Source organism: Arachis hypogaea, chromosome 11 (genome assembly GCF_003086295.3).
Source record: "Arachis hypogaea cultivar Tifrunner chromosome 11, arahy.Tifrunner.gnm2.J5K5, whole genome shotgun sequence".
Classification (NCBI taxonomy): Eukaryota; Viridiplantae; Streptophyta; class Magnoliopsida; order Fabales; family Fabaceae; genus Arachis; species Arachis hypogaea.
Window position 1 is genome coordinate 102,909,953 of NC_092046.1, and position 9,904 is coordinate 102,919,856.

Sequence of the window (9,904 nt, forward strand, 5' to 3'; positions counted from 1 at the left end):
GCCTGTGCTGTGTTCTTGTATGACAGGTAGGAGAGAAGAGACATCAACCCCTCCATATACTGAACCAGAGAGGACCCTTCATAGACTTAGAAGGGAAGCAAGAGGGAAGAGAGTACTGAGAGAAGAGGAATCTGAAGGAGAATCTGAGGACAATTTTGAGGAAGCTCTAGATCTCAACATGGATAGAGAAGTTCACAACCATGAGAGAGCTGATGGAAACAATGCCATTCTGGAGAGGAGGGTTCTTAGTTCATACATAAACCCAACCTCTGGGAATTGTGGTAGCAGCATTCAGAAACTACCCATCCAGGCCAACAATTTTGAACTCAAACCACAGCTAATATCACTTGTGGAGAATCATTGTTCATTTGGTGGGAGTGCTAATGAAGATCCAAACCAACATCTCACAAAATTCCTGAGAATTTGCGACACTGTGAAGTCCAATGGAGTCCAAGAAGATACCTATAAACTGCTCTTGTTCCCATTTTCACTTAGGGACAAGGCAGCTAAGTGGCTGGAATCATTCCCAAGGGGGAGCCTAACAACCTGGGATGAGGTGGAAAGCAAGTTTCTGGCACGTTTCTACCCCCCACCAAAGGTCAATAGGCTTCGATCTGAGGTTCAGACGTTTAGACAACAAGATGGTGAAACTTTCTACGAGGCATGGGAGAGATTCAAGGATTTGACAAGGAAATGCCCACCAGACATGTTCCATGACTGGGTGCAATTGCATATTTTCTATGATGGACTTTCTTATGAATCAAGGAAGGCTGTAGACCATTCATCAGGAGGTTCATTGAACAGGAAAAAGACTGTGGAAGAAGCCATTGAAGTGATTGAGACAGTGGCTGAGAATGAGTACTACTATGCTTCAGAGAGACACAACACTAAGGGAGTCATGGAGCTGAGCCATGTTGATACAATTTTAGCCCAAAACAAGGTGTTTGCCAAGCAACTAGCAGAGCTCACCAGGAAATTAGAAACAAAGCAAGTGGCTGCAATACACACACAAGATCAAGAGGAAGTAAGCACTGAAGGAGGTGATTGGGAAGAGGCCAACTATGTGGGAAACCAACAAAGGCAATCATATGATCCACATTCCAACACTTACAACCCAGGATGGAAAAACCACCCAAACTTTGGGTGGGGAAACCAGCAAAACCAACATAACAAGTCCACATACCAAAACTCCAACCAAAGATCATACCAAGCCACACAAAACACTTACTCCCAACCATCATATCATGGCCAAAATAATCAACCTACCCAACTTAATCCGAACCAACAATTTCAAGATCAATTAAACAGGATAGAAGGAATGCTGGCAAACATGGGCCAGGACATAAGTGAGTTGAAAAGCTTCAGGGATGATGTGAGATCTACCTTAAGAAACCATGGTGAAAAACTCAAGAGGATGGAGTCTCAAGTAGGAGAGCTATCTCAACAGGCCCCCAAATCAACTGCAGTGTTCCCTAGTGACACAGAAAATAATCCTAAAGGGGAACAAAAGAGAGTGAGATGGGAAGAATGCAAGGCCATCACCATATTGAAGGAAGTCTCAGAAGAAGAAGGAATTAGACCCTCAGAACAGGAGCCAGAAATCTTGAAGGAAGGTGTGGAAGAAGCTAAGCAGGAAAGTGAAACTGAGCAAGCCAAGGAACTGCAAAAAGGCATGCTGGAAACATACCAACCAAAAGCACCATTTCCTCAGAGGTTAGGAGGAGGTGAAAAAGGGCAAACCTATTCAAGGTTTTTAGAGACATTTAAGTCTCTCTATATCAATATTCCCTTCCTTGAGATTCTCCAGCAGATGCCTACACATATCAAGTATTTAAAGGAATTGCTGAGCAAGAAAAGAGTTTTGAAGGGAGGACAAATCGTAATAATGAACAAAGAATGCAGTGCCCTCATCAGGAAGGACATAGCCTCTAAGAAAACAGACCCAGGAAGTTTTCATATCCCCTGCATCATAGGGGAAACAAAAATTGACAGAGGATTCTGTGATCTAGGAGCTAGCATAAATGTGATGCCTCTGACTCTTATGAAGAGGCTACAACTGAATGAGGTGAAATCCACTGATGTAATCATACAACTGGCTGACAAAACTTAGAAGCAAGCTGAAGGGGTAGTTGAGAATGTGCTGGTGAAAGTGGGAAATTATTTCTTCCCCACAGACTTTGTCATTTTAGACATGGAGGAAAGCTACCTACACCCTATCATTCTGGGAAGGCCATTTCTAGCCACTGCTAGAGCGCTCGTAGATGTAGAACAAGGAGAGCTAATTTTGAGAATACATGATGAACAGCTCAAATTCAAGGTTTTCAAACTTGCATCTGAGCCTGAATCAGAACCTGAAAAGCCTAAGGATGATAATAGCCATCTGTGTTTGGAGGAAAACAATCCAGCAGCTAAAATTCTGAAACAGTCCTTGGAAGGCAAACAAGAATTGCAAGAGTTAAAGCCACAAGAATCAATAGAAACAGATCAGAAGGATCCTCATGGCATAAGGGTCAATGAAGAAATCCTCAAGAGAAAGGGAAGAATTGTAAAGAAATTGCCAAGAGGATGGAGAAACAAGAAAATTCCCACTGAAGGTTTCTCTCTGGGAGATAAAGTGATATCAAGTCATTATCTGCCGATTCCACCTGGCCTCAAAACCATTCCTTCCCAGCTCCCTCAAGTGTTCACAATCAGGAAAGTTCTTTCTATGGAACATTTAGAAGTCATGAAGGAATCAAATGGGGACGTTTTCATAATGAGAGGAGAAGGCATCAAGCACTACAATCCACCCTAACAAGGGACAATCGTCAAGCTAGTGACGTTAAATAAGCGCTTCGTGGGAGGCAACCCATGTTTTAGTATCCTTACTCTTTATTGTTTTGCTTTGCATCTAATAAAGCAGGGTTTCTTATGCATGAACTTGAATCCTCAGGACAACTGTTGAAAGAGTGCACTAAACATTGCATGTAAAATACAATTGGTATCTAAGTTTGGTGTGCCTGAAGGCATCCCAAATTTTATTCAAATTGTATTCAATCTTTCATTCAAAGTGCACAACCAAACATTAAGTTTGGTGTTCCTTTTGAACACAGTTAATGAAAAGCAAGAAGTTCCTCTGGATTTAGAAATTCATGACAAGTATACCATTTGCATATTTTAATACTTTGATTTTAATTACTTTAGGTAGTAAAATTGTTTAGGATCAAAGAGCCAAAGTGACTATGATTTGTTAGAATTATGCACATTCATTAAGGATAACCAACATGGATTTCATGTCATCAGAAGACATTACCAAACACTAAGTTTGGTGTCCAGTAATAAGTGTGCATACGTACAATGGTCACGGCTATAAGCTCAGGAAGTCAATCATTGATTTACAATTCAAAAAAAAAAAAAAAAAAAAAAAAACATGTACAAGTACTATTCATTATTCACATGAACGAAAAAATGATAGCAATTTTGTTTGTTTGTGCAGGTACAAAAGGAAGGATAAGAATGGAGGAAAAAGACAAAGGGGGAGGTACAGTGCTTGGTCAAAAAGGAAGTTCACAAGTCTTTGAAACTAACACATGGGAAAAGGAAGTTCTGCATGAAAAGATAGCTACATGTACAACCTAATGCACTCAAAATACTTCCAAGAAAATGAAAAGCAATTTGTCCTTCTCCCTAATTCATATATTTACCATCAAGCCACCCTTCACAAATCACCCTAGCCGTCCATTTTTCACTTACAGGCACTATAAAGAACCACTTGGGGAACGAGTTCCACACCACCAATTCTCCTTCATGCACATTTTCTTTCATCATAGCATAACTATCTCTTGCCGAAAACAACCTCACCACACTTCCAACAACACTTCTTGCTTCACCTTGTCAACTTTAGCTTGTCACTTACCAAAACTAAAGAACCAATGGCAGCCTCATCTAGCCACAAAAGAAGAAAAGACAAGCAGCCAATGGAGGAGAATAGGGAATTCGATGCATGGAGATACCAATCAGTTTTCCATGAGATTCAAGCCGAATGGATGAGACCTAAAACGGTACTAGCTGAGGTTCCCTTTGACCTTGAAAAGGATGAGTTCCCAGGTGTCTGGGAGAAGATCAAAAAGAGGAAGTGGGAGCTCCTGACTAAGCCAATCACTAAAATCAACATCAACCTGGTGAAAGAGTTTTATGCAAATGCAGTGAGGGAGGATTCAACCGTGAAACCCACATACAAAAGCTATGTGAGAGGGGTGGAAGTTGACTTCAGCCCCAAGGCAATCATGAAAACTCTTGGCCTGAAAAACATACGTTTCAGCCAAGCAAGTTATGAAGAAAGGATGATAGGAGAACCTGACTATACAACTATTGCTGAAGACCTTTGTGCCATCAGAGCTGAATGGGTGAGAAAAACAAGAGGGGCTCCAAGAGTCTTGAAAAGGGGAGACCTAACACCTGAAGCTAAAGGGTGGTATGCAATAGTTAGGAGATCCATCCTACCCACTGCAAACTCTTCAGAAATAGTCCCTAAAAGAGCCATCTTGCTACATTGCATTATGGTGGGAGGGGAGATCAAAGTTCATAAACTCATTGCTGAACAGATACAAGAGCTTAGTGAGAAAAGTGACCCGGAATCCTGGCTCCACTTCCCTAGCACCATCATTAGACTATGCATCGATGCCCAAGTACCACTTGAAGACGAAAGACCTAATTGGCTATATCCTGGATTGGCTATAACTACGTACAGAATGACTCTTGGCCCAACTGCTCCAAGACATACAAAAAGAAGAAATGAAGAAGGGCAACAAGCAGAAGCAGAGCAAGAAGCAGAACAAGAAGGACAAGAAGGAGAAGACGGAGAAGAAGAGCAAGAAGAGCAAGGAATTCCAGAAAGAAGACAACGAATTCCCAGAGACCCCATGGATATGAGCAGAATGCAGGAAATCATAGAAGGAATGTCTCAACAATACATGAGGTCTCAAGAGAGACAAGAGGACTTTCACCTAAAAATGATGGATATGCAAAGGAACTTTGAATCAAGATTCTTAGATCTGCAAAGGGAACAGAATTTACACTTACAGGAATCCTTCAGCCACATATGCCAACACCAAGATGCCAATGTCTTGGCAATCAAGGAAGCCAGCAAAAATTCCAGTTTAAGTGGTGGCTTCCTTGATTGCCAAGACATTGGCATCTTGGTGTTGGCATATGTGGCTGAAGGATTCCTGTAAGTGTAAATTCTGTTCCCTTTGCAGATCTAAGAATCTTGATTCAAAGTTCCTTTGCATATCCATCATTTTTAGGTGAAAGTCCTCTTGTCTCTCCTGAGACCTCATGTATTGTTGAGACATTCCTTCTATGATTTCCTGCATTCTGCTCATATCCATGGGGTCTCTGGGAATTCGTTGTCTTCTTTCTGGAATTCCTTGCTCTTCTTGCTCTTCTTCTCCGTCTTCTCCTACTTGTCCTTCTTGTTCTGCTTCTTGCTCTGCTTCTGCTTGTTGCCCTTCTTCGTTTCTTCTTTTTGTATGTCTTGGAGCAGTTGGGCCAAGAGTCATTCTGTACGCAGTTATAGCCAATCCAGGATATAGCCAATTAGGTCTTTCGTCTTCAAGTGGTACTTGGGCATCGATGCATAGTCTAATGATGGTGCTAGGGAAGTGGAGCCAGGATTCCGGGTCACTTTTCTCACTAAGCTCTTGTATCTGTTCAGCAATGAGTTTATGAACTTTGATCTCCCCTCCCACCATAATGCAATGTAGCAAGATGGCTCTTTTAGGGACTATTTCTGAAGAGTTTGCAGTGGGTAGGATGGATCTCCTAACTATTGCATACCACCCTTTAGCTTCAGGTGTTAGGTCTCCCCTTCTCAAGACTCTTGGAGCCCCTCTTGTTTTTCTCACCCATTCAGCTCTGATGGCACAAAGGTCTTCAGCAATAGTTGTATAGTCAGGTTCTCCTATCATCCTTTCTTCATAACTTGCTTGGCTGAAACGTATGTTTTTCAGGCCAAGAGTTTTCATGATTGCCTTGGGGCTGAAGTCAACTTCCACCCCTCTCACATAGCTTTTGTATGTGGGTTTCACGGTTGAATCCTCCCTCACTGCATTTGCATAAAACTCTTTCACCAGGTTGATGTTGATTTTAGTGATTGGCTTAGTCAGGAGCTCCCACTTCCTCTTTTTGATCTTCTCCCAGACACCTGGGAACTCATCCTTTTCAAGGTCAAAGGGAACCTCAGCTAGTACCGTTTTAGGTCTCATCCATTCGGCTTGAATCTCATGGAAAACTGATTTGTATCTCCATGCATCGAATTCCCTATTCTCCTCCATTGGCTGCTTGTCTTTTCTTCTTTTGTGGCTAGATGAGGCTGCCATTGGTTCTTTAGTTTTGGTAAGTGACAAGCTAAAGTTGACAAGGTGAAGCAAGAAGTGTTGTTGGAAGTGTGGTGAGGTTGTTTTCGGCAAGAGATAGTTATGCTATGATGAAAGAAAATGTGCATGAAGGAGAATTGGTGGTGTGGAACTCGTTCCCCAAGTGGTTCTTTATAGTGCCTGTAAGTGAAAAATGGACGGCTAGGGTGATTTGTGAAGGGTGGCTTGATGGTAAATATATGAATTAGGGAGAAGGACAAATTGCTTTTCATTTTCTTGGAAGTATTCTGAGTGCATTAGGTTGTACATGTAGCTATCTTTTCATGCAGAACTTCCTTTTCCCATGTGTTAGTTTCAAAGACTTGTGAACTTCCTTTTTGACCAAGCACCGTACCTCCCCCTTTGTCTTTTTCCTCCATTCTTATCCTTCCTTTTGTACCTGCACAAACAAACAAAATTGCTATCATTTTTTCGTTCATGTGAATAATGAATAGTACTTGTACATGTTTTTTTTTTTTTTTTTTTTTGAATTGTAAATCAATTATTGACTTCCTGAGCTTATAGCCGTGACCTTTGTACGTATGCACACTTATTACTAGACACCAAACTTAGTGTTTGGTAATGTCTTCTGATGACATGAAATCCATGTTGGTTATCCTTAATGAATGTGCATAATTCTAACAAATCATAGTCACTTTGGCTCTTTGATCCTAAACAATTTTACTACCTAAAGTAATTGAAATCAAAGTATTAAAACATGCAAATGGTATACTTGTCATGAATTTCTAAATCCAGAGGAACTTCTTGCTTTTCATTAACTGTGTTCAAAAGGAACACCAAACTTAATGTTTGGTTGTGCACTTTGAATGAAAGATTGAATACAATTTGAATAAAATTTGGGATGCCTTCAGGCACACCAAACTTAGATACCAATTGTATTTTACATGCAATGTTTAGTGCACTCTTTCAACAGTTGTCCTGAGGATTCAAGTTCATGCATAAGAAACCCTGCTTTATTAGATGCAAAGCAAAACAATAAAGAGTAAGGATACTAAAACATGGGTTGCCTCCCACGAAGCGCTTCTTTAACGTCACTAGCTTGACGATTGTCCCTTGTTAGGGTGGATTGTAGTGCTTGATGCCTTCTCCTCTCATTATGAAAACGTCCCCATTTGATTCCTTCATGACTTCTAAATGTTCCATAGAAAGAACTTTCCTGATTGTGAACACTTGAGGGAGCTGGGAAGGAATGGTTTTGAGGCCAGGTGGAATCGGCAGATAATGACTTGATATCACTTTATCTCCCGGAGAGAAACCTTCAGTGGGAATTTTCTTGTTTCTCCATCCTCTTGGCAATTTCTTTACAATTCTTCCCTTTCTCTTGAGGATTTCTTCATTGACCCTTATGCCATGAGGATCCTTCTGATCTGTTTCTATTGATTCTTGTGGCTTTAACTCTTGCAATTCTTGTTTGCCTTCCAAGGACTGTTTCAGAATTTCAGCTGCTGGATTGTTTTCCTCCAAACACAGATGGCTATTATCATCCTTAGGCTTTTCAGGTTCTGATTCAGGCTCAGATGCAAGTTTGAAAACCTTGAATTTGAGCTGTTCATCATGTATTCTCAAAATTAGCTCTCCTTGTTCTACATCTACGAGCGCTCTAGCAGTGGCTAGAAATGGCCATCCCAGAATGATAGCGTGTAGGTAGCTTTCCTCCATGTCTAAAATGACAAAGTCTGTGGGGAAGAAATAATTTCCCACTTTCACCAGCACATTCTCAACTACCCCTTCAGCTTGCTTCTGAGTTTTGTCAGCCAGTTGTATGATTACATCAGTGGATTTCACCTCATTCAGTTGTAGCCTCTTCATAAGAGTCAGAGGCATCACATTTATGCTAGCTCCTAGATCACAGAATTCTCTGTCAATTTTTGTTTCCCCTATGATGCAGGGGATATGAAAACTTCCTGGGTCTGTTTTCTTAGAGACTATGTCCTTCCTGATGAGGGCACTGCATTCTTTGTTCATTATTACAATTTGTCCTCCCTTCAAAACTCTTTTCTTGCTCAGCAATTCCTTTAAATACTTGATATGTGTAGGCATCTGCTGGAGAATCTCAAGGAAGGGAATATTGATATAGAGAGACTTAAATGTCTCTAAAAACCTTGAATAGGTTTGCCCTTTTTCACCTCCTCCTAACCTCTGAGGAAATGGTGCTTTTGGTTGGTATGTTTCCAGCATGCCTTTTTGCAGTTTCTTGGCTTGCTCAGTTTCACTTTCCTACTTAGCTTCTTCCACACCTTCCTTCAAGATTTCTGGCTCCTGTTCTGAGGGTCTAATTCCTTCTTCTTCTGAGACTTCCTTCAATATGGTGATGGCCTTGCATTCTTCCCATCTCACTCTCTTTTGTTCCCCTTTAGGATTCTTTTCTGTGTCACTAGGGAACATTGCAGTTGATTTGGGGGCCTGTTGAGATAGCTCTCCTACTTGAGACTCCATCCTCTTGAGTTTTTCACCATGGTTTCTTAAGGTAGATCTCACATCATCCCTGAAGCTTTTCAACTCACTTATGTCCTGGCCCATGTTTGCCAGCATTCCTTCTATCCTGTTTAATTGATCTTGAAATTGTTGGTTCGGATTAAGTTGGGTAGGTTGATTATTTTGGCCATGATATGATGGTTGGGAGTAAGTGTTTTGTGTGGCTTGGTATGATCTTTGGTTGGAGTTTTGGTATGTGGACTTGTTATGTTGGTTTTGCTGGTTTCCCCACCCAAAGTTTGGGTGGTTTTTCCATCCTGGGTTGTAAGTGTTGGAATGTGGATCATATGATTGCCTTTGTTGGTTTCCCACATAGTTGGCCTCTTCCCAATCACCTCCTTCAGTGCTTACTTCCTCTTGATCTTGTGTGTGTATTGCAGCCACTTGCTTTGTTTCTAATTTCCTGGTGAGCTCTGCTAGTTGCTTGGCAAACACCTTGTTTTGGGCTAAAATTGTATCAACATGGCTCAGCTCCATGACTCCCTTAGTGTTGTGTCTCTCTGAAGCATAGTAGTACTCATTCTCAGCCACTGTCTCAATCACTTCAATGGCTTCTTCCACAGTCTTTTTCCTGTTCAATGAACCTCCTGATGAATGGTCTACAGCCTTCCTTGATTCATAAGAAAGTCCATCATAGAAAATATGCAATTGCACCCAGTCATGGAACATGTCTGGTGGGCATTTCCTTGTCAAATCCTTGAATCTCTCCCATGCCTCGTAGAGAGTTTCACCATCTTGTTGTCTAAACGTCTGAACCTCAGATCGAAGCCTATTGACCTTTTGTGGGGTGTAGAAACGTGCCAGAAACTTGCTTTCCACCTCATCCCAGGTTGTTAGGCTCCCCCTTGGGAATGATTCCAGCCACTTAGCTGCCTTGTCCCTAAGTGAAAATGGGAACAAGAGCAGTTTATAGGTATCTTCCTGGACTCCATTGGACTTCACAGTGTCGCAAATTCTCAGGAATTTTGTGAGATGTTGGTTTGGATCTTCATTAGCACTCCCACCAAATGAAC

General features: G+C 41.4%; 2 non-coding genes across 2 annotated transcripts; one reads left to right on the plus strand and one right to left on the minus strand.

Annotated features, from left to right (window-relative positions):
• Window positions 1-604: 604 nt before the first annotated feature.
• LOC112724644 (small nucleolar RNA R71) lies at window positions 605-708 on the minus strand. Its single transcript, XR_003163799.1, has one exon. It is a non-coding gene; the product is annotated as a small nucleolar RNA R71 (small nucleolar RNA).
• Window positions 709-9,558: 8,850 nt separating this feature from the next.
• LOC112725842 (small nucleolar RNA R71) lies at window positions 9,559-9,662 on the plus strand. The gene has a single exon (XR_003164924.1). It is a non-coding gene; the product is annotated as a small nucleolar RNA R71 (small nucleolar RNA).
• The last annotated feature ends 242 nt before the right edge of the window (window positions 9,663-9,904 follow it).